Here is a 21,314-nt window from a genome sequence, read left to right as displayed (position 1 = left end):
CCTCTGGACTACTTCTTGAATCTCTTCCCTCCCTTGGCTTCTCTGATTCTTCTCTTTTTTATTTGATTCTTCCTTCTCAGTCTTTTAACGGGATAGTTTCTTTACTCACTCCCTGTACAAATTAATTGTGGATAATTCCCAAATATGCATCTGTGTTTAAGAACTATATTATGAGCTTCAGGCTCACATTTCCAGGTTTCAACCAGATATCACACCTAGGTATCTCCCAGGCATCATAAGTTAAACTAGACCAAAACTGAAATCATTGTAGCTTTCCAAAAATTTCTGGGATTCCTGTCTTGATCAATAGTATAAAACATGGATCCATGCCAGAATGGCATCTAGGATCCTGTTCCCATCCCTTTCAACTCGCACACAGAGACCACATCTTGTGAATTCTGAATCACAAATTATACGCTTAACCTCCTTCCATCTCCCCTTCAAATATTCCAAGCCAAAGTCTCTTTATCTTGCTCATAGACTGTGGCAATTTTAACCCAACTGCTCTTTGTGCATCATGACCTACACACACACACACACACACACATCCAATTCATCTTTTCCTTGGCTTTGAATGAGATTTTCTGACAAACTAATCTGTTCATAACACGCAGTGTGAGTACACATGCTTCTCATGCCTAAGAGGTAAACCACAGTCATCTTAAGTTGGTGTATTAGAGCTTCCTGTTTCTCCACGTCTACTTTGCCAGACTTATTGTACTAAAACTCCGTCTTCTAGTTGCCATTCCAGGCATTCTGAGATTAAATTTCCCAGGAAGATGAGAGGGTTTTATGTATTTCAAAATTTTATGAAGGTATTCCATTTTTCTGAAATCCCCTATCTCCATTTTTACCTGGAGAACATCTACTCATATTTTACAGCTGAGCCCCATTATCACCTTCTCTATGAAAAAAAAAAAAATTAAACTCTTCTCTAGGTTAAATTTAACCATTTCCTCTTTTATGTCTTCCCTCTGTCCTTTTCATATCTTTACCACACACCTCCAATGAATCTCTTATAGTGAAGCTCATATCGCATTCCTCTTTGTTCATTCAACCCCCAGTGCCTAGAATAGCACCTGGAATGCAGTGGTTAATTAATATTATTTGCTTGCACAAATGTACGAATAACTTAACAAATGAATAACTGTATTAATGGTGAATACAACCATGACATGAATTTTATAAGAACATGGGTCTGTACATAAGAATTTTTATTTTTATTTTATTTATTTATTTATTTATTTATTTATTTAGAGACAGAGTCTCACTCTGTTGCCAGGCTGGAGTGCAATGATGCCATCTCGACTCACCGCAACCTCCACCTCCCGGGTTCCAGTGATTTTCCTGCCTCAGCCTCCCAAGTAGCTGGGACTACAGGCACGTGCCACCACGCCCAGCTAATTTTTGTATTTTTAGTGGAGATGGAGTTTCACCGTGTTGGCCAAGATGGTCTTGATCTCTTGACCTCGTGATCTGCCCACCTCAGCCTCCCAAAGTGCTGGGATTACAGGCATGAGCCACTGCGCCCAGCCCATACATAAGAATTTTAAGTCCAGCATGCTACCATAATATAAAAAACATCTAGGAAAGAGAATCAGATATTTTTGTTGAGTGCTTACAATGTATGAATCCTTTAGCATCATTATCTCATTTAATTTGCAAGCAATTTTTAAGATAGGCATCATGGAACACCTACAACATGCAAAGCAGTTTTCATTCATGACTTCATTTAATCTTCCGAATGAATTTATGAAGAAGGTATTATTTTGTCAAATACACACATGACAACACTAAAACTCAAATTAGAGAATTTTCTAAAGATCAAACAAGTTTAAAGTGCCAAATTTAGGATTCCAACTATTTCTCTGTGTCAGGCCTCTGAGCTCAAGCTAAGCCATTATATCCCCTGTGACTTGCACATACACATCCAGATGGCCAGTTCCTGCCTTAACTGATGACATTCCACCACAAAAGAAATGAAAATGGCCTGTTCCTGCCTTAACTAATGACATTATCTTGTGAAATTCCTTCTCCTGGCTCATCCTGGCTCAAAAGCTCCCCTACTGAGCACCTTGTGACCCCTACTCCTGCACGCCAGAGAACAACCCCCCTTTGACTGTAATTTTCCTTTACCTACCCAAATCTTATAAAATGGCCCCACCCCTATCTCCCTTCACTGACTCTCTTTCCAGACTCAGCCCACCTGCACCCAGGTGATTAAAAGCTTTATTGCTCACACAAAGCCTGTTTGGTGGTCTCTTCACACTGACGTGCATGAAATTTGGTGCTGTGACTCGGATAGGGGGACCTCCCTTGGGAGATCAATCCCCTGTCCTCTTGCTCTTTGCTCTGTGAAAAAGATCCACCTATGACCTCCGGTCCTCAGACCCACCAGCCCAAGGAACATCTCACCAATTTTAAATCGGGTAAGCGGCCTCTTCTTACTGTCTTCTCCAACCTCTCTCACTATCCCTCAACCACTTTCTCCTTTCAATCTTGGTGCCACCCTTCAATCTCTCCCTTCTCTTAATTTCAATTCCTTTTATTTTCTAGTAGAGACAAAGGAGACACGTTTTATCTGTGGATCCAAAACTCCAGCACTGGTCACGGACTCGGGAAGGCAGCCTTCCCTTGGTGTTTAATCATTGCAGGATGCCTCTCTGATTATTCACCCATGATTCAGAGGTGTCTGACCACACGGGGACGCCTGCCTTGGTCCTTCACCCTTAGCGGCAAGTATCGCTTTTCTGGGGAGTAAGAACCCCCCAACCCCTTCTCCTTCACCCTTAGCAGCAAGTACCACTTTTCTAGGGGACAAGAACCCCCCAACTCCTTCTTTCTGTGTCTCTACCCCTTCTCTGATTTTCTGGGGGCAAGAACCCCCCAATCCCTTATTTCCATGCCCCGACCTCTTATCTCTGTGCCCCATCCCTTATTTCTGTGCCGTGACCTCTAATCTCTGCGCCCCAACCCCTTATTTCTGTGCCCCGACTCCTTTCCCACTTTTCTGGAGGGTAAGAACCCCCAGACCCCTTCCCTCTGTGTCTCTACTCTCTCTTTTCTCTGGGCTTGCCTCCTTCACTATGGGCAACCTTCCACCCTCCATTCCTCCTGCTTCTCCCTTAGCCTGTGTTCTCAAGAAATTAAAACCTCTTCAACTCACACCTGACCTAAAACCTAAATGCCTTATTTTCTTCTGCAATGCCACTTGAGCCCAATACAAACTCGACAGTTGTTCCAAATAGCCAGAAAATGGCACTTTCAATTTTTCCATCCTACAAGATCTAAATAATTCTTGTCGTAAAATGTGCAAATGGTCTGAAATGCCTGACATCCAGGCATTCTTTTACACAACAGTCCCTCCCTAGTCTCTGCTCCCGATGCAGCTTGTCCCAAATCTTCCTTCTTTCCCTCCTGCCTGTCCCCTCAGTCCCAACCTCAAGCGTCGCTGAGTCTTTCTAATCTTCCTTTTCTACAGACCCATCTGACCTCTCCCCTCCTCACCAGGCTAAGCTAGGTCCCAATTCTTCCTCAGCCTCTGCTCCTCCACCCTATAATCCTTTTATCACCTTCCCTCCTCACATTCGGTCCGGCTTACAGTTTAGTCCCACAACTAGCTCTTCCCCACCTGCCCAACAATTTCCTCTTAGAGAGGTGGCTGGAGCTGAAGGCAGAGTCAAGGTACAAGTACCTTTTTCTCTATCAGACCTTTCTCAGATCAGTCAGCATTTAGGCTCTTTCTCATCAGACCCCATTAAATATATACAGGAATTCCAATATCTAACTCTGTCCTACAGTTTAACCTGGAGTGACTTAAATGTCATCCTGACTTCTACCCTCTCCCCAGATGAAAGGGAAAGAGTTTTTTCTCTAGCCCAATCTCACGCTGATAACCGCTGGCTTCACGAGTCAGACCTCCATGAAGGCATTAGAGCAGTTCCCTGAGAGGATCCCCAATGGAACTATCAGGCAAATTCCCCAGGTATAGCTAGACAAGATTACATGATTTCCTGCCTAGTTTGAGGGCTTAAAAAGGCAGCTTACAAACCTGTTAATTATGACAAGCTTAAAGAAACTACCCAAGGTAAAGACGAAAACCAAGCCCAGTTCATGGCCCACTTAGCAGCAACCCTTAGACGCTATACCGCCCTAGACCCAGAAAGGCCAGAAAGCCACCTTATTTTTAATATGTATTTTATCACCCAATCTACTCCTGACATTAGGAAAAAACTTCAAAAATTAGAATCTGGCCCTCAAACCCCACAACAGGAATTAATCAACTGTGCCTTCAAGGTGTACAATAATAGGAAGCAGCCAGACGGCAACGCATTTCTGAGTTACAATTACTTGCCTCTGCTGTGAGACAAAACCCAGCCACACCTCCAGCATACAAGAACTTCAAAATGCCTAAGCCGCACACGCCTAAGCCGCAGCAGTCAAGCATTCCTACAAGACTTCCTCCATCAGGATCTTGCTTCAAGTGCCAGAAATCTGGCCACTGGGCCAAGGAATGCCCACAGCCCGGGATTCCTCCTAAGCCATGTCCCATCTGTGCAGGACCCCACTGAAAATAAGACTGTTCAACTCACCTGGCAGCCACTTCCACAGCCCCTGGAACTCTGGCCCAAGGCTCTCTGACTCCTTCCCAGATCTTCTCGGCTTAGCAGCTGAAGACTGACACTGCCCGATTGCCTCGGAAGCCTACAAGACCATCACAGACACTCTAAGTAACTCTCACAGTGGAAGATAAGTCCGCCCCCTTCTTAATCAATATGGAGGCTACCCACTCCACATTACCTTCTTTTCAAGGGCCTGTTTCCCTTGCCTCCATAACTGTTGTGGGTATTGACGGCCAGGCTTCTAAACCTCTTAAAACTCCCCAACTCTGGTGCCAACTTAGACAATACTCTTTTAAGCACTCCTTTTTAGTTATCCCCACCTGCCCAGTTCCCTTATTAGGCCGAGACACTTTAACTAAATTATCTGCTTCCCTGACTATTCCTGGGCTATAGCCACACCTCATTGCCACCTTTTCCCCCAGTTCAAAGCCTCCTTCACATCCTCCCCTTGTATCTCCCGACCTTAACCCACAAGTATAAGACACCTCTACTCCCTCCTTAGTGACTGATCATGCACCCCTTACCATCCCATTAAAACCTAATCACTCTTATCCCGCTCAATGCCAATATCCCATCCCACAGCATGCTTTAAAAGGATTAAAGCCTGTTATCACTCACCTGTTACAGCACGGCCTTTTAAAGCCTATAAACTCTCCTTACAATTCCCCCATTTTACCTGTCCTAAAACCAGACAAGCCTTACAGGTTAATTCAGGATCTGCGCTTTATCAATCAAATAGTTTTGCCTATCCACCCCATGGTGCCAAACCCATATACTCTCCTATCCTCAATGCCTCCCTCCACAATCCATTATTCTGTTCTGGATCTCTAACATGCTTTCTTTACTATTCCTTTGCACCCTTCGTCCCAGCCTTTCTTTGCTTTCACCTGGACTGACCCTGACATCCACCAGGCTCGGCAAATTACGTGGGCTGTACTGCCGCAAGGCTTCACAGTCAGCCCCCATTACTTCAATCAAGCCCAAATTTCTTCCTCATCTGTTACCTGTTTTGGCGTAATTCTCATAAACACACACGTGCTCTCCCTGCCAATTGTGTCTGACTGATCTCTCAAACCCCAACACCTGCTACAAAACAACTCCTTTCCTTCCTAGGCATGGTTAGATACTTTCGACTTTAGATACCTGGTTTTGCCATCCTAACAAAACCATTATATAAACTCACAAAAAGAAACCTAACTGACCCCATAGATCCTAAATCCTCTCCCCACTCTTTTCCATTCCTTGAAGACAGCTTTAGAGACTGCCCCCATCCTAGCTCCCCTGACTCATCTGAACCCTTTTCATTACCCACAGCCAAAGTGCAGGGCTGTGCAGTTGGAATTCTTACACAAGAACTGGGACTGTGCCTTGTAGCCTTTTTATCCAAACAACTTGACCTTACTGTTTTGCCTAGCCCTCAAGTCTGCGTGTGGCGGCTGCTGCTGCCCTAATACTTTTAAAGGCCCTTAAAATCACAAACTATGCTCAACTCACTCTCTACAGTTCTCATAACTTCCAAAATCTATTTTCTTCCTCACACCTGACACATATACTTTCTGCTCCCCGGCTCCTTCAGCTGTACTCTCTCTTTGTTGAGTCCCACAATTACCATTGTTTCTGGCCGAGACTTCAATCCAGCTTCCCACATTATTCCTGATACCACACCTGACCCCCATGACTGTATCTCTCTGATCCACCTGACATTCACCCCATTTCCCCATATTTCCTTCTTTCCTGTTCCTCACCCTGATCACGCTTGATTTATTGATGGCAGTTCCACCAGGCATAATCCCCACACACCAGCAAAGGCAGGCTATGCTATAGTACAAGCCACCAGCCTGCCTCTTAGAACCTCTCATTTCCTTTCCATCATGGAAATCTATCCTCAAGGAAATAACTTCTCAGTGTTCCATCTGCTATTCTGCTACTCCTCAGGGACTATTCAGGCCCCCTCCCTTTCCTACACATCAAGCTCGGGGATTTGCCCCTGCCCAGAACTGGCAAATTGACTTTACTAACATGCCCCAAGTCAGATAACTAAAATACCTCTTAGTCTGAGTAGACACTTTCACTGGATGGGTAGAGGCCTTTCCACAGGGTCTGAGAAGGTCACCGTGGTCATTTCTTCCCTTCTGTCAGACATAATTCCTCAGTTTGGCCTTCCCACCTCTATACAGTCTGATAGCAGACCGGCCTTTATTAGTCAAATCAGCCAAGCAGTTTTTCAGGCTCGTAGTATCCAGTGAAACGTTTATATCCCTTACGGTCCTCAGTCTTCAGGAAAAGTAGAACGGACTAAAGGTCTTTTAAAAACACACTTCACCAAGTTCAGCCACCGACTTAAAAAGGACTGCACAATACTTTTACCACTTTCCCTTCTCAGAATTCAGGCCTGTCCTCGGAATGCTACAAGGTACAGCCCATTTAAGCTCCTGTATGGACGCTCCTTATTCTCTCTAGTCATACTCCTATTGACCGTTCTCAACTATGCATACATGCCCTGCTCTTGATTACACTGATGGTTTACGCTGCTTCTCCAAGCCATCACAGCTGATATCTCTTGGTGCTAACCCCAAACCGCCACTCTTAACTCTTAAAGTAAATAAATAATCTTTGCTGGCAAGGCTATGCTGAACCTCCTTAGGCACTCTCTAATCAGATGTCCTGGGTCCTCCCAATTCTTAGACCTTTAATACCTGTTTTTCTCCTTCTCTTATTCTGTTTAGTTTTTCAATTCATACAAAACCATACCCAGGCCATCACCAATAATTCTAAATGACAAATGTTTCTTCTAACAGTCCCACAATATCACTCCTTACCACAAAATCTTCCTTCAGCTTAATCTCTCCCACTCTAGGTTCCCACACCGCCCCTAATCCCGCTCGAAGCAGCCCTGAGAAACATCGCCCATTATCTCTCCATACCATCCCCCAAAATTTTTGCCATCCCCACACTTTACCATTATTTCATTTTATTTTTCTTATTAATATAAGAAGACAGGAATGTCAGGCCTCTGAGCCCAAGCTAAGCTATCATATCCCCTGTGACCTGCACGTACACATCCAGATGGCCAGTTCCTGCCTTAACTGATGACATTCCACCACAAAGGAAATGAAAATGGCCTGTTCCTGCCTTAACTGATGACATTATCTTGTGAAATTCCTTCTCCTGGCTCATCCTGGCTCAAAAGCTCCCCTACTGAGCACCTTGTGACCCCTACTCCTGCCCGCCAGAGAACAACTCCCCTTTGACTGTAATTTTCCTTTACCTACCCAAATCTTATAAAACGGCCCCACCCCTGTCTCCCTTTGCTGACTCTCTTTTCGGACTCAGCCTGCCTGCACCCAGGTGATTAAAAGCTTTATTACTCACACAAAGCCTGTTTGGTGGTCTCTTCACACAGACGCGCATGAGACTCTGCTCACCAGAATAAAAGTTCCGCAAGTTAAATTTTGAAGTGTAACCTATGTGTGATATTCACAGGTGTTTTGAAATGGGCATATGAGTTGCTAGTATCTTAGAATTGCTACAGAAACAAATATTTTCTAAAAAGGATATTTGCAGAGATTTCAAAATAGCCCATGTCATCAACATATCTTAAACATATATAACACAGCACGAGGGAAATTTGCATATTTTAATGCTTGGCAAAATAGCAAAGTTTGCTTTTTTAATGTTATGTGTTCTTTAGTTGGTCATAACAGATTTATTATAAATGGACATTCTCCAAAAGTCATTATGCTTCCTGATTTATTCATTTGTTTTAATCTTAGAGAGATTTGAATTGAACTAGAAATGCATGTAATTAAAACATTAAAGTTGAGCTCTGTTTAAAATGGGATTGAAAGAAAAACGGCTTTGGCAAACACCAATTATTGAACAGATTCACTTAGTATTTTTGGTCTTGATTATTTATAGTCCTTTTCAAAAAGTATGTCAAGGAAAAGCAGGCAAAGAAGCTATGACTGGACATACACATGCAATTTCAATGTCCAAAATATACGGTTACAAGTGTGAGACTGGAGTTAGATGGACTTGGTCTAAGGTCCCAGATCTGTCTGTCTTACGCTGTAGCCATAGGCACAGGCTTCTCTGAGCCTCAGTATTATTACCATGTTTAACACTGTAAAAATAATACCTATTTCACAGGGATTTTGTAAGACTTTAATAAAGTAGACATAAATAAATAAAGGGAGTGACACATCATTGAGATCTCAATAGATGGAAGCCACTTCTACCATTATTGTTTTAAATAATAAATCGTGTTAAATTAGCCATAAAGATGGGTATTTCTCATATCTTTTCAACATGTCCCTACATAGATATGTTCTGATAAATTTGATCCAGGGAGAGACACTGAAAAGATTGAAAAAGACATAAAGCTGTCTTTGATGTCCACTTTACTCCAGAGACTTTCAGCATCTTTGGTCCCCAGTCCTGGTTTCACCCCCTCATATGTGTGCCCTCTTTCATCTTCCTCTTCCGAGGCAGCCAGTGTCTAAAAGACAAGACTTCTCTCTTCTCCAGTTTTGGGTCTATTCCTAACCTAGTCTCAACTGGCTCTTTCTTCACTTTTTTTTTTTTTAATAATTCACCAACATAATTAAGTCTATGTTGTAAAACCAGATTCAAATATTACTTTGTCTTTTCTTTATATTGTGGAAAATAGAATTAAATCTTACAGGAAACAGTTGTATAAAAACTAACTTGTGAGCTACTATCTCTTGCTAAAGAAAGCTGTAGCTAATTCGTGCAGTTCTTATTCATGATTTTTGCACAAATCATAACTGTTTTCATTGCTATGCCTATTGAAAAATGCCCTACTGAAAATAATTTGATAAAAAGAGGAGGTTTTTTTTGTTTTTTTGGTTTTTTTGCTAGTACAGTATTTCAATGCTAAGGAAAAATAGAGCTGTAGCTGAGACTCAAAAAAGGCTGGAAGAAGGAACTCAAAGTCAGCAAGAGTGCTACTCTCCCTCTCTTGGTTAGTTGATTACATTATTCTAATTGTGCACTGACGAGCCCTGGCATTTGTTAGAGGCCACTGATATCTCCTATAAAAAAGTGTTTCTCTGATCTACTTTGAAAACAAACAAACAACAACAAAACCACCTCAGAGAAGGTCCTTGAGAGGAAAGCTTGGATCAGGTAATTCCCCCACTGATCAGCTACCGCCAGTAAGGCTGGATTATGTCATACAAAAATAGTCTTTGGGAGACTATTTCCAAAGTTTTTCCAAGAATGTCATTTATAAGCAGATTTATTCAAACTTTAAAAAAAATACTTGACTTCTTATAGAAAACTTGTGAAATTTTTCAACAATGCAAGGGAAGGCAGATTTGGGGGTGTGACTTTAAATAAAAACTCTAATAAAACTGAGCCTTTCCATTAATGTCTTTATTTTTATTTTAGTCTCAACTACGCATGTAACTATTTTAGATGTATTATTAAAAAAATAGAAATCTGGCCTTACACGATGGCTTTAGTAAAACAGGCTGAAATTATCTTAGTAAACAACATGATCATGACACTGGGCAGCAACTATTTAGATGCTGCTTTTCAAAAACGGCATCTGGAGACTGAATTTCTGTTTCTCTTTGGCTTGCAAAAATCATTATTTTGCTGTTAAATATAGGCCTATGGATAATACACATTTAGAGTTTGGGTCTTTACCTTATAAGGTAAAAGTAGGTGTGGAAGTGTCATAAAATAGATAGTGCTACAAATTCCACTGGCACCATTAACGAGACCCAGCTGTGCATGTTAAACTCCTCAAAGACCAAACTTCAGCACTGCATGCATTTAGCCAAAACTCATTATTTCTGAGAACATTTCAGAGTTGCCAGAAGTTATATTTTGGCATATTGCAGATATATCAATAAATGCTGAGTTTTACAAATAGCTCGTTGTATGTACTTTTCAAAAGTTAATAAGTTACAAACTCAACATTTCTGACATGATTTCAGTTTCAGCTCTGCACTAATGTGCATGGTTTATGTCTACTGTTGTGGAAGTTCCTACCTGAAACCATCTCTCCATCACAACACTATTGTCTTCTTGAGAACAAACATCCAAATAATTAAGAAATCAGACATGCTAATTTTTGGTTCCATATCATAAATGTTTATTAATATTAAATATAAATTAAGAAGAGGTGTTCTATAGTAATAATTAAAACTGATACCATCACAGACCACTTATCTATATAACCCTCTCTGAAAGTAGCTTATTGGGAACATACTTCATGCATGTAAGTACATTTTAAGAACTTCTGGAAATAAACAAGTCATCTGAATCTATGTAGCTCTGTACATGATGCAGAATCTGCTGTCTACTAAACTATTTTTTACTGCTTTCAGTTTTCTTGGTTTATTTTCAAGTGCTTATTGTTGAATTGTCATAAAGACCTGAACCATGTTTTTGCAGACCAGTAAACCAACAACTGAGGCAGTCAGTCCTGCCCATTTCCTGGTCCTCATATAGTTGATCATCAAAAAAAAGGCAATCCAACATAACCACCAATGCCAATAATTGCATAAATTTAGCTTTCAATCAATCCATAACTACGAGAATTCCATTCCAAGCCTGCACCTTTGCTAAGAAAGTTTATCATGAGGTCTGATGGTGTTCTCTTCTTATTATCTTCCAGAAACCAGAACATATATTAATAAAAATGATCTCTGATATTTCCTAGACAGTCACTGTATTCCACGCACTGTACTGAATGATTTGCAAACATAATAGAATTTAAATCTCACAATGGAGACACTATTCTTAATCTTTCTTTTACCCAGAGGATATATCGAGGTAAAATGATTTGCATAAGGCTTCTCAGGTAGGTAAATGGCCAGGAGTCAGCGTTCCTGAAGTCCATGCTCTCCTCTTTCCCAGACTCCTTTCCTTGCAAAAGGGCATGATTCTTTCCCGTTTCTTGACCAGAGGTTTAAGTGGAAGGCTGTTAGCATGAAAGTGTTGGAATAGTCACCCGCCTTGTATAAATGGGTTTTCAGGGCGTGAACCAGCATCTAACCTTCAGAAGAACTAAGATAGCTGATATTTCATTGCTCTAACATAGACAGATCTTAGTCCCCAAATCTTAATGGCAACTATTAGTTACAGAAGGGGAAATCTATGATAATGTTCTCTTAGGAAAATAAAGGCCACCTAAAGAGGACATACGTTACATTATGAGATCAAGCTGATGCCAACAAAATATTGGAAATATCAAAGAATATTCTCACATATGTATAGATGGAAAGGTGCATCTACCATGACCAGACCTTATACATTTATCTTTCCTTCTCCCTACGTCCTATAGGTGACTGTTTGGGAAGATAAGGCCCTGTATATTTTGGTCCTCTTATTTGTATGCTATGAGGATTTCTAATAATCAAAACAATTCATGGTTTGGAGCCTAAAATATATTTGCTTATGTCACAATTGAGACCTTTGAGTGATTATTTCTGTTGTCAGTCACTTCCAGAAATGTGTCATAACAAGCAGCAGAGTGACAAGTACAGGAAATGAATCACTAACCTTTTGACCTTCGTCAACGTCTGAACCTAAAATTTATAGCTGATGCACGTTTAAATAGGACTGAGTTTCTCAACTGAAAATGCCTACTTTGGATGCCACTTCATCTTTTGTTAATGGCCTAGAACTTAAGTAAATTTAATCACTATAAAAAATAATTTAAAAGTGGGAGGTTGGAAGATGTTTTTTGTTATTTTTAAATTAAGCATTAGACATATTTTGGGAAATACTTTGGAAGTTCTTCTTAAATGATTTGGTGAAAACGTCACTAAGACAATGGCATTTTGTCTTTGCTTCTTATCCCTAGAGCAAATTCAGCTTTTCCCCAGAGTAAAGGTAAGAATAGCATTGTTCTCAGACTTGATCTTCTCTTGACTTCAGAGAAGCTGTGTTATGTCTGGAATTCCGAAGGAAAAAGGCCAGTTGTATTTTTCTGGCAAATTCATTGGCATTTATATATTTTAGATTAAATAACTTAAATGTGTTGTTAGGGCTAATTTTAAGCCAAACACATTGTTGATCCCTCCAGTGGTAAACATTTTCAGGAAAGACATTCCTCTTGAAAACGATGCTCCTTAAAATGTCATATTCTTTAGCTAATTTTACACCAAAAAAATAGTATCATGAAAAAATATGTACAAAATATTTGGTAACAATACTGAAACCACCCTGTGATAAATAAAGGGAATGAAATATTTCCTAAGTGTACCTCTTAGTGGAAAATCAAAATCACCAAATATCAGGTTACTTGCTTCTTGATATAAGACAGTGGTTAACAGTACAGCTTTAAAATATGATGATAATATAATAAAATATGAAGTAAGCCCCCACTCATATATATAATAAAAGTGATGTCTTATCCCTCCAAATTTTTATAAAAGATTAATTACTTGTCTAATTTGCTTGCATACAAATGATTAAATGTACCTGTATTAGTCTGTTCTCACACTGCTAATAAAGACATATGCGAGACTGGGTAATTTATAAAGTAAAGAGGTTTAATTGATTCACAGATCCACGTGGCTGGGGAAGCCTCACAATCATGGCAGAAGGCAAAGGAGGAGCAAAGTCACTTCTTACTTGGCAGCAGGCAAGAGAGCTTGTGTAGGTGAACTCTCATTTATAAAACCATCAGATCTCATGAGACTTATTCATTATCATGAGAACAGCATGGGAAAAACTCACCCCCATGATTCAATTACCTCACACCAGGTCCCTCCCATGCACATGGGAATTATTATAATTCATGGTGAGATTTGGCTGGGGACACAGCCAGACCTTATCAATACCTTAGTAATAAGAACACTTTTCTTACAAATATTTGACTCTATCATAAGCTATGGATTATTCCTTGTGAATATCTAGATTAATGAATGGATAAAGATACTGGAAGAACAGAAATTGTGACAGTCTAAATATGTTACAGCTCTTGCTGTGGACAGATTTCATGCAAAGCATCCCAGTAATGATAATCATTCACTCACTTTTCCAACTAATTTGGAATTGGAAAAATATGAATACACCTATATCAGGTTCCTGATTGTCAAATTCACCTAAATATCAGGTCTACTTTCTTGCCAAATTGTCAAAAAGCAGAAATTTGTCTTAAATTTATCATGAGTACCCAACTTTGTTCTAGTTCCTAGACACAGACTTCCTCAACCTCACACCCCCAGATGGGTCAACTTGTACTCTTCTTATGTAATTTCAGGCAAGCCCAGTCACTGTGTTAATCTAGAACAAGACAGGATAAAGTTCAATAGTCCAGCCCTCAAGCTACCACAACTTTGGATTCTCTGAACTTACTCAAGCATCCAGATCTAGGACCTGAGGGCTCAATGATCCCACAGTGATGCTTGAATCTCAGGCGTCTACTATGAGAAGTAGATAACTAGGTAATCAACAACAACCTCTCCAGAGAAGATAAATAGATACGGATGTATTTATCTTATATACTGATATGGTTTGCCTCTGTGACCCCACCCAAATCTCATCTTGAATTGTACTCCCACAATTCTCACATGTTGTTGGAGATACCTGGCGGGAAATAATTTGAATCATGGGGGCAGTTTCCCCCATACTGTTCTCATGGTACTCAGTAAGTCTCACAAGATCTGATGGTTTTATCACAGGTTTCTGCTTTTGCATATTCCTCATTTTCTCTTGCTGCCACCATGTAAGAAGTGTCTTTCGCCTCCTGCCCTGATTCTGAGGCTTCCCCAGCCATGTAGAACTTTAAGTCCAATTAAACCTCTTTTCCTTCCCAGTCTCAGTATATCTTTATCAGCAGCATGAAAATGGACTAATACAGTAAATTGGTAACAGCCGAGTGGGGCATTGCTGAAAAAATACCCAAAAATGTGAAGTAACTTTGGAACTGGATAACAGGCAGAGGTGGAAGAGTTCAGAGGGCTCAGAAGAAGACAGGAAAATGTGGGAAAATTTGGAACTTCCTAGAGACTTGTCGAATGGCTTTGACAAAAATGCTGATAGTGATATGAATAATAAGGTCCAGGCTGAGGTGGTCTCAGATGGAGATGAGGAACTTGTTGGGAACTGGAGCAAAGGTGACTCTCATTATATTTTAGCAAAGAGACTGGCAGCATTTTGCCCTGCCCTAGAGATAGGTGGAACTTGAACTTGAGAGAGGTGATTTAGGGTATCTGGTGGAAGAAATTTCTAAGCAGCAAAGCATTCAAAAGGTGACTTGGGTGCTGTTAAAAGCATTCCATTTTAAAAGTGAAACACAGCATAAAAGTTTAGAAAATTTGCAGCCTGACGATGCAATAGAAAAGAAAAACCCATTTTCTTTCTCCTCCATTTTTTGAGGATACATTCAAGCCGGCTACAGAAATTGACATAAGTAGCAAGGATCCTAATGTTAATCCCGAAGACCATGGGGAAAATGTCCCAGGGTCCCCATGCTGTGTGCAGCAAGCTAGTTATTTCCCAGATACAATGTGGGTAAAGGCATTGGGTAAATACAGCCATTCCAAATGGGAGAAATTGACCAAAACAAAGGGGCTTCCGGCCCCATGCAAGTCTGAAATCCAAAAGGGCAGTCAAATCTTAAAGCTCCAAAATGATCTCTTTTGATGCCATAGCTCGCATCTGGGTCATGCTGAGGCGAGAGGTGGGTTCCCATGGTCTTGGACAGCTCTGCCCCTGTGGCTTTGCAGGGTACAGCCTCGCCTCTGGCTGCTTTCGTGGGCCGGCATTGAGTGTCTGCGTCTTTTCCAGGCGCACGGTGCAAGATGTCGGTAGATCTACCACTCTGGGGTCTGGAGGACGGTGGCCGTCTTCTGACAGCTCCACTAGGCGGTGCCCCAGTAGGGACTCTGTATGGGGGCTCCGACCCTACATTTCCCTTCTACACTGCCCTAGCCGAGGTTCTCCATGAGGGCATTTCCCCTGCAGCAAACTTTTGCCTGGGCATCCAGGCGTTTCCACACGTCTTCTGAAATCTAGGCAGAGATTTCCCAAGCCTCAATTCTTGACTTCTGTGCACCTGCAGGCTCAATACCACATGGAAGGTGCCAAGGCTTAGGGCTTCCACCTTCTGAAGGCACAGCCTGAGCTGCATGTTGGCCCCTTTTAGCCATTTATTTGTGCATTCATCCATGCATAAAGTTTGGGCTGTTTCCACCTATTGGTTGTTGTGAATGGTGCTGCCATGATCATGAGTCTGCAAATACCTCTATTAAAAAATAGAACTGCCATATGATTCAGCAATCCCACTTCTGGATCTATAGAGAAAAGAATTAAAAGAGGTATTTGCAGACTTATGATAAATGTGGCATATACAAACAGTGGGATATTATTTAGCCTTAAAAATAATATAATTTAGCCTGTCATATGCTACACCATTGATGAACCTTGAGGACATTAAGCTAAATAAAACAAGCCAGTCCCAAAAGGTCAAGTACAGTATGACTTCATTTGTATGAGATTTCTAAAGTAGTCAAATTCATAGAAACAGAAATTAAAATGGTGGTTGCTAGGTATTTGGTGGAGGAAGAAATGGGGAGTTGTTCTTTGTGTTAGTCCGTTTTCAGGCTGCTGATAAACATATATCTGAGATAGGGTAATTTACAAAAGAAAGAAGTTTATTGGACTTACAGCGCCACATAGCTGGGGAGACCTCACAATCATGGTGGAAGGCAAGAAGGAGCAAGTCACATCTTAGGTGGATGGCAGCAGGCAAAAGGGAGCTTGTACAGGACAACTCCCGTTTTTAAAACCATCAGATCTCGTGAGACCCATTCACTATCATGAGAACAGCACAGGAAAGACCTGCCCCCATAACTCAATCATCTCTCACTGGGTCCCTCCCACAATACATGGGAATTATGGGAGATGAGATTTGAGTGGGGACACAGAACCAAACCATATCATTCTTTAATAGAAAATTTCAAATTTGCAAGATGAAAAAGTTACAGAGATCTGTTACACAACAATATAGATGTATTTAGCACAATTGAAGTGTACACTTAAAAAATGGTTAATATGTTAAATTTTATATTATGTGTTTTTTTTTTACCACATTAAAAGATACTCAAGGAATTAACCGCTTCTTGGATTTCCTATTTCTATATTCTGCCTACCTCTCTGCAGGGTACTTGGCACCTGTTACCTTGGCCATGTCCCCCTCAAATGCCAGCTTTGCATTATCTGCTGCCCTCATAAGAAGTAAGTCGCCTGTGCATTTCCCATGAGATTCTGTGAGTAATTTTCTTTGGATAATTCACAGCTGGTAAAGCCATTTCAGAATCACTTGCTCCACGGATAGCAATAATTGTTCTTTCTAGCAGGGCCCAAAAGAGAAGAAGCAATTTGCTATACATGCATCACTAGAAGAGATAAGCAAAAATCGCCTTATGAAATTGGCATGGCTTTGCAAGCCCCAGATGATCCCTCGCTTTGACAAAAGCATGCCATGACTCTTGGCCTGAAAGTTAAATTGTTCATCTAATGTATAGTAAATAAACACTCAGTAAAATCATTGTTTCCCTTTAAATTTTCATACAAATAGTTCTATTCCCCTACAATTAAATCTCAAAGCATAATCGGAAACTTTTTACAGATTTTGGCAGATTTTGATTAAAAGGTATTTCCATTACCAGAGCTTAATAATTAGCAGAAATGAAATTTAAAATATCTAATTGATTAAGTACAGTTGTTAAAAACAAAAGAAGAAAAAAAAAAGCCTGCTGTGGGAATTCTCCTTTTTGGCCTCTCCTAGCACATTCTGTTCTGTACTACAAATAACTTTTACTTTCTTTAAAAAAAAAAAAAGTACCTCTCTTTTATTTACCAGTAAATAGCTAAAGATCCAAGTTTCTCTTTCTTTTTGCTTTCTAACCTATTTTGACTATTTCACATCTCTTTGGACACTTCATTCAGGTATCAAAAGAATGGAAACAAGGAAAGGTAAAAATTAAAGAAAACAATTAGAGTCACAGAAAATACATAAACTCATTATAAATTATATTCCATACGAAATAACAACTCCCCAAAGAGTGCATTACACATGATAAGACTGTGCTGACATACAGTAATGGTAGTGTTTTCTCCATTACTGAGTGGCCTAAGAATAATTTAATAAATACAGTGTGCATTGACAAACCAAGATGGCACAGGTCCGACTGCCTTCTTAGACTGGAATTTCTAATATCTTTTCAAAGTTGTTACAAAAGTTCTGTGAACAGTTTTAAGAAGTTTGTAGACCAGGTTACACTCATTTTTTGTTTTACTGAGATTGGTGAAAAAAAATATGTCAAAGAAAGGAATATAAAAATTACTTAAGTTATAAGCAGGAAAGCAAATTATTGTCTAATTTTAATTAAAGTACACCATAGCCTAAAATAGCTGAACTATGTTGCTTTTCTCAGAAAAAAAGAGTGTATCCTGTCTGTTTCTCATATTTTCTATACGCAGAAAAGAATTAATGAAGTCTTATTTCTAGTTACATTAAACCTATCAAATTTTAATTACATCAGGGAATGAAGTGTAATTTGGCACCATCAAGCAATTATTGATAACGTTTCAAATGTCAGATTCTCTCATTTAATCACACCTCTAATTTATGAGTGACATTTTAGTTATAGAAGCTGATAAGATGTATCAGATAAGTTGATAAAGCAGAAATAGTGTCTTAATGAGCGTTTTAACAGGAATAGCGTCCAAATCTAAAATATTCAAATTTTACCACTTTTAAAGAATAAATGAATTTTCAAAGAGCCCCTTAGGTATGGGTCACAGAATTGCAAACGTTTGGCAAAACTCTTCAAGCTGCAGTTAAGCCCTGTCCATTTCACTGTACATACATTATACTTAATTTAAAAAAATTATTTATCATGGATCCAGATAGCTACAGTCACTTAATAGAAAAGAAAATTCAAGAAATAGAAATTCTCATGCTGTTTGCTATTGACTTTTGCAGTCACTTTAAAACTTTTTTATTCTCTTACTTCAACCACTATTTGATCATTGAATCTGGTCCCAGAGGAATATGTGGAGAACCAATTGAACCAACTCTTTCTGTGTTTTTCACACACCTTGTCTCTCAGCATTCATGATTTAGAGAGTTCAAGGTAGGTTTTGAGGGCACATTCATTTCAAGAGGATTACATGAAAGTACTAACTTTTTTGTGTGGCTAAAAGGGCTTTTCTTTGTTCTGTCACCAGGGGAAAAGGTTTATTTTGGGAATGCTCCCCATGGCAAACCTCTTTGAGAAATAAATTCCGAATCGCATTAAACCCTGTCTTCAGGAACTTCTAGATAAAGCATTTAAAGGAGATACTGGGACATTGCCTATCATCAACTTTCTAACTTTGAGAAGTGATCTTAGCCAATCTGGAATTTTGATAGATTTCCTAGACACTTCATAAACGTTTAAAATAAGCAACTTTGTAAAAGACTCCACATTTACCTAGCCAAAAAAAAAAAAAAACTCTCATAAATGCAAAATTAGTTCACAAGTTTGCAGGTAGGAATTCTTAAAATTTGATACAACTTTTTGCTCATATATAGAAGTCAAATTTACATAGTAGTTAGTTACTAGTGAATTCATAAATAAAATTTATCGATAACAGATTTTAAGTAATAAGATGAAAAAAAAAACTGTATCCATAGCAGTACTGCTCAAGGCATGAGTAATGAAAGTAACATTAAAAAAAAAATTGGCCTAGAATCTGTTTCCACTTTTCTGCACTTTAAGACACTCCTACAGAGGCAGTTTGTCAGTCGGACTGATTTATTGGAGCAAGAAGTAACTTTAATCCTTTTCTTCCATTTTACAAAAGGGGAAACTGACACCCAGTCATTCATGAAGATCAATGAACAATTCTTTACATTTCACATAGTTGTCTTTAAATGTTAAGGTGAAATATTTAAGGTTAAACTTCAATTGCATATTACTGATGTCTAGAACACTGTTTCCCCAAAATAAGAAAAAAATTTGCTTAGGCTTTCTGCAATTACAATAATAAAAAGCATAGTCTGTGTAACCAGATAGACATGCATTCAAATCCTAGCTCCAAATCCTGGTCCCACAACTAACTAGCCACATGACCTTAAGTGAATTACTGAGACTCAGTTTCACTACCTATAACATCATAGAAAATAATACCGAGCTGGAAGACAAACATCAGGGAATCAATGAGGTACTGTGAAAAGGTGCCTGTAAGGAGTAGACCCTGTAAGGAGTAGCTGATACTGTGTTTTAAATTCCAAATGAGGAATGTGTATATTTACCTTAAAATTGTTTGGCCTTATTCTTGAGCCCAATGACCAGTTAATAAAGTATAATTAAATACTTTAAAATATCATTATCAATTTATAAAAAATATTTCTTAAGCTCATTTTGTGGCAGGTAGTGGGATGGTGCAGAAAGAACATATAACTCATTCAAGTCCCTGTCCTGTAAAAGAAATTAAGTCACATGAAATCAATAGTGGCCCATAGATGTCTCTTATGTGATCAAGTGCTTGCTAAGTTGTGGTTAACAGTCCAAAAGTGCTACAAGAAAAGTAAAGAGAGAGACCTCAGTGAGGATTACAGCAGACTTCCAGGACTCAGTGGAGGAAATTTGAATGGAGATGGAGATGATGAGAAGGCCAGTGGGGAGAGAGAAAAGTCACCCCACAGGAGCCATAGGCATGAACCCAACAAAGCTTGTATAGGAAGGGCAGATCCAACACTGGGTGGAGTCAACTAAGCAAAATATTCATATTCCAAAGCTTCCATATAATTCCTTATTCAGACAACATTGTATATTGTTACTTGGCTCAGCAATTGAATGTTGACCTCGTTCTTACGAGACAGGGAGGATAAGGACTGCAATTCAAAATAGCCAGATTTGGAATTAGCACTCACAACCCTAGACCATATTTCTCATTCCTTTAGCCTTACTCCGTAGCCATGTTCCTAACCATATTTCACACTTAAAGTTCACCTTTTTAAATAGAAATTGATTTTCTACTTCCACTGTCCCAGAAAGCATTGCCTAAGAGCCAAAAATCCAAGGTTCTTGTCCCATCTATTCCACTAACTAACATGAAGCAAAAAACGAGCCTCTTGTCTCTGGGTGAAACTGCTACATGGAATGGGTGCTTCTGGGTTTGAAGTTTCACAGATCCAGTAGGGATTTTGCTGATTGGAGGACGGCACAGTACTCTCCAGTGCATCTCCAAGCCTGACTTCCTGACCTCTTTTATACAATCTCTGGGCAAAACTACCAGTCGCTGTTATTTTCCTCTCTGCTGTAAACATGGAGCTCAAGAATGGATAGAAAGATCTTATTGTATTGCTCTACCTGGTAAATAAATATCATGTTGAATTTGCATGGCAGCTTTCTGATTATTTTCGTGTCTCCGATAAGCATCAAGTCTGTCATAGGTACAGTATAAAAATGCCTGAGATTGCCTAACACCGATACTGTGGCAGGAAGAGAGGAGAAGAGCTGTACTGGGGAAAATGAGGAGTGCTTGTAATCCTCTCTCGGGGCAGTGAGAGGGCCTGGGAAGAAAAGATCGAGCTGTTCCGTGTTGGGGTTAATGTTGGCTTGAAATGAAACTTCAGGGCAAAATGAAGCAGAGCAAAGAGCAGCGCCCACAAACCAACCTTAAATATCACAGCGGCGGAACATTTACCTGAAA

Source organism: Pan paniscus, chromosome 14, assembly GCF_029289425.2.
Source record: "Pan paniscus chromosome 14, NHGRI_mPanPan1-v2.0_pri, whole genome shotgun sequence".
Taxonomy (NCBI): domain Eukaryota; kingdom Metazoa; phylum Chordata; class Mammalia; order Primates; family Hominidae; genus Pan; species Pan paniscus.
Note: the sequence above shows the minus strand (reverse complement) of the source record.